Consider the following 6706-nt stretch of genomic DNA (forward strand, 5'->3'; position numbering starts at 1 on the left):
CAGCAGAAGATGGCACAATTCATGTGTAGAAAGTGCAAATGTCCAAGTCAGAGTGGCTAAGAACAACGGAGGCCTGACGCCAAGGCCACGCGATCCCACATCTCATCACCTCCTCACACGGCCCTGAACCCGCAAAACCCGGCCCCTACGGTCCCCGTCAGACCACAGGAAGCAGCTCTACTAGAGTAAAACGCAAAGTAAATTAAGAAAATAGAAGTGTATGCCACCTTTTGCTCACATAATTATAAATTAAATGTCTTTTCTGTAGCTTGTGATGTAGATGAAGAGTTGCTTCTCTTTTTGTTTGTTTTTTTTTTGTTTCTTTTTGTTGTTTCAGCCAGGCTCAGGGTCACTGGAGCTGCTCAGATAAGGTCCACTGCCTCAGTCTCTGAGCTCCAAAGAGAAAGAGAAATAGAAATGCGTTAAGATGATTCACCCTCAGATGTTTCAGAATTAACCGATTGTGGAATCAACTCCTATCAAAATTTAAACTCAAAAATTATTAAAAATTTAAACAAAATTTAGTATTTCAGCTACATACACTTTTCAGAAATTGGTTATTCAAATGCATATTGTCGAGAAAAGTTGAGCTCATCCCACTTTCCCATGCTGGAGATTTTAGTTTAATAATAACAATAAATAAAGTGATCTATAAAACTGATTACACAGGTGATATCAAGACCCAACAGTAGAGTCAGACGGTAATAAAAGTAATCTGGTTGTGTGTTGTTATTGTGTCCTGCAAACTTTGCTTTAAATCTACTTTTTTCTATTTAATCATAAAAAAACATAATCAGGCAGAAAGAGAGTCATGGAACAGGAAGAGCAGGTTTAGTGAAGAAAGAGGAAGTTTCCAGCCTGCAGTGAATAAAAATAGTTTAGAGTGCTCATTTCAAGGCATTAAAGATTTAAAGAATAAAATCTAAACATTTTGAGGAATTGGATAAAACCCAGAGTAAAATACTTAAATTAATAATGATAACTTATGATTAAACCAATAATTAATATTGGTTTAACCAGTGGTTGATGTTGGTTTGATTATAAGAATATTTACACTTACTCTTATACTTATGGAAGTACTTACAGGTGAAAGAAGTAACTGTAACATGGTATCAAATGATTGGAATAATGGATTATTCTTGGTTTCTTTTCAGAAATGTTTGTAATAACACATTATGATTATAAGAGTAACTAATAAGTAATGGTTATTATATTATAAGTGAATGCTAAATCAGAGAAACTAAAAGGTTATAAATGTGATTTTGACATTGAACTTGAAATGGTGTAACATGTAACTGTAACTAAAGGTCACTGATGTTGTGTTGGAGGTAGATGGTAGGTGAAAAGTCAGGGAGAAAGAGGAACTGATAGGAGAGCAGAGGTGACCAAGACATTAGGTCATCAGAACAGACATCATGTCTCCAAGATGGTGATGGATATGAGATCATCTGTCCAAGCAGTCAGTACGGAAGAAACAGGAAGTGAGATTTTTTGAGATGCATGAAGGAAACAGGTGCAGAAGGCAATCAGAGAACTTCAGAAAGTTCAGCTCCAAGGGAACAAGGAAGTTCATCTGAAGGTTGAGGCCAACCAAAAGGCAGTTGACGTCAAGGAAAAACGCATGTGAGGAAAGAATGTGTGTGGCTGCTGATAAGAATAAAAAGACACCAGACAGGAGGATCGGGGTTCTTTGTTCCGCAGCGTTCGAGTCGAGCACACATGGAGATGCAGAATCAACGGAGGGCTGCGTGCTGATACCCCGGGACGATGAGACTGCTCGCTGCACAAGAAAGGAACAAGATTCGTTTACCCACAACCTGGGATTCTGATTCGACTGCAGCCCCACACTCAACCCAAAAGATTCCAACGATGCTGCAGTGGACATGGGGAATAGACAAAGATCTTATATGGATAAAGAACTGAGTTAATTGAGGATTCTCTCCAGTTCAACGTTGGATCTATTCTAAAAGGATTCTGCCAAGACAAAGACAGGACTCCATCCATGGACGTTAAAGTTCTCTGCTGCCAAGATCGTCACTGCATCTGGGTTCGAGTAATACTGCCTCCCCCAAAGCCTCTATTTAGATTAAGACACAGTGTAGGGTTAGAATTAGGAGTAATTTCTAAAAATTCTTAAAAATATCAATCTTTTATTGATAAGCTGTATGTCTTTTTCCCTTGCTAAAGCTTGCTAATAAAAACACTAAAGTCTAATTGATGCTGTGGACAGTTAAATTAATTGAGTCAACTAAAGGTTAATTCTTCTGATTAATGTGAAATCAATGTTGATGGTCCTAGTAAATTAGGGTGGCTTCGTACGTTCTTTAGTTCAGATAAATAATGACCCTTGGACTTATTCCTAGTTGCTAAAATTATCTAAGCAGTAAGAAGTGCACGTTAATAACAGGGAAAGAGCTACCATGGACAGACGTGGTTTATGAGCTTGGACACCGGCGGGGCTGCTCCGATGTCTGAATCATGGACTGAAGCGGGTCATAACGTCTGGATGAAGGTAGTTAGAGCTTAGACGAATCTTTCTCGCTCCCAGCTTAAATAAAAGTTCCCTACATTCTTATTTGCGTTAATACCCAGGAATTAGAGGCTTTTCGGACCCGTGAGATGGAGAGCTGGTCAGTAGTCAGTCCGCTGGAGTTTAGGAGGAGTTAGGTGCGTGGCTGAGTACTGTGCATTAACAATATGTCCAATTTTACACAAAAGTATCCTTGTGAAATTGCCACGCTTTAAGATAACTAGTTAAATTTCGTTAATAATTTAGGTCAAAAAGAGAACTGTAATCAAATATTCTTTATACCATTAATGAAAATATTACCATTATCCTGATATTTTTCAAAACAGCTGAGTGTTGTATTTATGTATAGTTTTCTTTTTAGAATTAAAAAAAAATTGTTCACATTTTATCTGAATTTTTCCCTGTGTCCCCTCAGGGGCTCCGTAGAATTTTATAGTACTTTTAACCAAAATTTTCTTAATAACAATTACATCCAACTGTAACTTTATACAATTAAATTAGAGGTGATGCAGGAAATTCATGAATATTTAATTAAACATGGCATAGATATTGATTGAAGCTATTCAAATTTACATTATCAATTTTAATTTAGTAAGATCTTCTATATAACTGTATTTCAGTCATGCAGGAAGGCACTGTATACGAGCTCATTAAATAATCTCACAATACACCAATGTCAAATGAATAAATTCATAATTAACCATATCTATACACCAACTAGGAACTAGAGTCTATTTCTTCTCCGCCCCCTATTGATATAATTGTAAACAATTGAAAGCAATTTTGTGTGTACTATTCTCCAAAACTAAAATATTCCAGGGTGTCACAAGTTTCCCAAATGTTCTGTCTAGAATTGAAAGTAGACTATGAGATGTTCTAAATGTAAAGTTTTATCAGAAATGTTTTATGTTTATCATTTATCATTTCCCCCTTTTGTTTTCTTATGTAAATAGAAAACAAACTAAATATTGTTCAGAGACTCTTTTTGTACATATGTCTAAAATGTCCAACTGAAACTGTACTGCAAAGGCCAAAAGTTTCATTATTTTAAAGAGTTCAGATCAGAATTTGGATTGCTTTCCTAAAAAGCAGTGTCAATGTTCTGTGTGAACTGACAAAAGACAAATTGATCAATTTAGGCAGAGGAGCAAAAGATGTAGACAAAATTATGCAGTACTGTAAGATGTCTTTGCGTTTCAAATCAAATGTTTTGTTGGACTTGGATTCATGTATTAATTCAATCAAAATTTAAGGCACACAAATGTTGTGAGCCAGTTGTTGTCCAATCAGTTTGTTTTTACATAATCAATTACTATCATATCCACTTTAAAAGTTTCATCATGCCCAATTTGTGCCTTTCTACCAAAACACGCATGTGTTTTGAAAACAGCAGTTAGTTCAGTTAGTAAGTTAGTTAGTTACTTGGTTTGTTATTAGAAAAAAAACAAAAAACAATAATATCAATAAAAATGAAAATAAAATCAAACCAAATGAAACAGTCTCGTAATAAATTATATCTGGTTTTAAACCAAAGCTAAAATGTGATTATCCCTCTTCTAACATACTATTTGCCATTTTGAAGTAAGGTAAAGGAATTATCTGGATTTAGAATCATAAATTGTCTTTGAGACAAGAATATGTTGTAACCAATGTAATGAACCGTACTTGAATCTGAAGCTGTTTCATAATCACCCTTTGAATCAAACACATACTCATATTTATTTACCAATTCTGTTCCCTCTTTAGACATTTTAAGGTGACCAAGTTTCAAATAAAAAGAAATCCTGTTTTTGATAAGATAATAACAGAGAAAAATAATGATTAATCCATGATAAGGTTCAAATCTGTTATAAACCTCATTTTTCAAGTTTCATTCAGTTTAAATTTAACCCTATCTACAGCTAAGCCAAATTTCAAAAACTTCAACCCATTAGATGTCACTTTATTTTGTTTATAATTTTACCTGTTATGTAATTTCATTCATCCTTCATACAGTTAATTTTACCACATGTGAAAATAGTAAATTGTGCAGGATTAGTTTCGTTTCAATCAGTTTTCCCTCAGCATCATTTATTCCTTCCAGCCAATATTTCCCCAAAGGCTGTCTAACAGGTCGCCTCCTTTCTTCTGCACCAGGTATTCTAGCCCCCTTTTTCTTGTTTTTCTCTTTCTCCCTTATTTTGATATTCGTCATGCTTTGCCAAATAAGTTATTAATGTTTCTATTTGCTCACCAAGCGCAATCCATGGCCCGATGCCCCACTTTGGATCATATTTTTCCTTTACACCTGAATCTTCACACCTAAAAACTACTGTTTCTTTACACCTAAAAACTACTTAGTTTCTCCACACCTAAATTTACTTTTTCTTGTCTATACTCCTATGAACAGTTAAACATGTAGACAGGCCAGTGAAACACAATTTGAACAGAAATGTAAAAGCAATATGAAATTTAGACAAACCTGGGAAACAGTACAGACAACGGCTGATAACTGAAATTTATACAGACCTGAGAAACAGTACAGTGGTGTATATTAAGGAACAAGTGTCCTTACCTTTCATGTGGGCCCTACACCAGAGTACTGTTTCGGAAAGTCTGCGCCTGAACGGCCAGTCCAATCTCCGCTCAGGTGTCAACACAAAACCATCCTCTGCTACCAACTGTTAAGGATGAAAATCCCAATTGATGAATCATAATTTGTATCGACACACGGAGCATAAAATCAGCCAAGAAAAGCATTCAGACTTTACTTGTTTTATTAACTTTCAGCGCTGACAGGAAACGCTTTACCATTACATTGGAGAAGAGTTTCTAAAAAAGTCTGTGCAGCGTCTGAGGAGAAGAAGGAGGGTAGGTGATTATAAGGACTGAAAACACTCCCTGAAATCACACCATGTCTCTGTGGCCTGATAAGTTTCTGTTTCTCTGAGGAATGTGCTTTAGTGTCTAACAGAATCAAAAATGTAACTCTTTACTATGGGCCCTTTGTCTAACAACGTGTGACTCTTTCTCGACCTTGGCAAAGCATCTCAACACTTTCTATTTCTTCTATTCACCAGCCCAGACATCGCATTGGTGTTGCAATTGGAGACCAAATCCTTGACCTCGGTGTGATAAGCTCTCTGTTTATAGGACCTGTAATGTCCAAACACCATGATGTCTTTGATCAGGTAAAGTTTATTATTTTTAGACTTGTTTTACACTGCTAGCTACAACCTTCAATTAATCAGTCACATTAAAGAACTACTCATTTACAGTATCTCCGAACATTTTATCTGTGGCTATGATATTTTTATGGAACAACCATTGCAAAATTTTATTTCAGTATAATTTGAAAGGCCTTCACCACCTGGTTCTAACTGTTTGCACAAGATTTTTATGTTATACAAGTTAAGAGCTGATAAGTGAACTGCAGAATGAGACCCTGCCAACATTCCTTTGCATGGCAGAGCAGTCCAGATAAAATAATATGAAACTTATTTGATTGCGATCTTAATGGTCCTACCATCTGAATTAATTCAAACCCAATACTGTTTAAATTGGATAAAGAAGCAGAAATGTTCATTTGAGACAAGTATAGTTTATGAAAGATCAGCAAAGCACCACTGACAGTTTATCAGTTAAAATTGAAATTTGATATTCCTAATCCTCCCAACCCCATTAGGGACAAGGGTGTATAGAAAATGGATGGATGGATGGATATTCCTAATGTTTTACCAAATGTTCTTTTTTTTCAAGCCTACACTGAACGCTTTCATGAGTCTTGGTTATGAAGCCTGGAGTGAGGCGCGGAGGACGCTGCAAAATCTGCTGTCACACAATGAGAGTACTCTGAGAGATAATGTCAGCCTTCGGAGCAGGTCAGTCTGAATGCAATCTGTCTTTGTTCATTTACTGTATTTTTAGCAGGTTCCAAATGGTTGCCAGAATGGTACACAGACACGAGAGGCACAAGTCTGGTCACTGCAAGTTTAATGCACCCTTTAAAACGACAACAAAAGGCACAAATCAGTGAAAACATGAGCTACAGCTCATAACACAGAAATCTTCCCATGCAGCACAGACCAATCATCTCAACTGTAGCATTCATACATATAAAAATAATAAAATAAAAATGAATTGGATGAAAATCCAAATTAATATGCACATAAGAATAAAATTAATATAATGTAATTT

General features: G+C 35.8%; 1 long non-coding RNA gene across 1 annotated transcript in view; it reads left to right on the plus strand.

Moving 5' to 3' along the window:
- The window catches only part of LOC106943109 (uncharacterized), a 7870-nt gene extending 7212 nt beyond the window's left edge, over positions 1-658 (plus strand). Inside the window, exon 2 of the long non-coding RNA XR_001423821.1 lies at positions 372-658. This is a non-coding gene — a long non-coding RNA (uncharacterized LOC106943109). The remainder of the gene's footprint in view (positions 1-371) is intronic.
- Positions 659-6706: the final 6048 nt, after the last annotated feature.

The sequence above is a fragment of the Poecilia latipinna genome, unplaced genomic scaffold (assembly GCF_001443285.1).
Source record: "Poecilia latipinna isolate Pla-1442-1.1 unplaced genomic scaffold, P_latipinna-1.0 Scaffold4881, whole genome shotgun sequence".
Classification (NCBI taxonomy): Eukaryota; Metazoa; Chordata; class Actinopteri; order Cyprinodontiformes; family Poeciliidae; genus Poecilia; species Poecilia latipinna.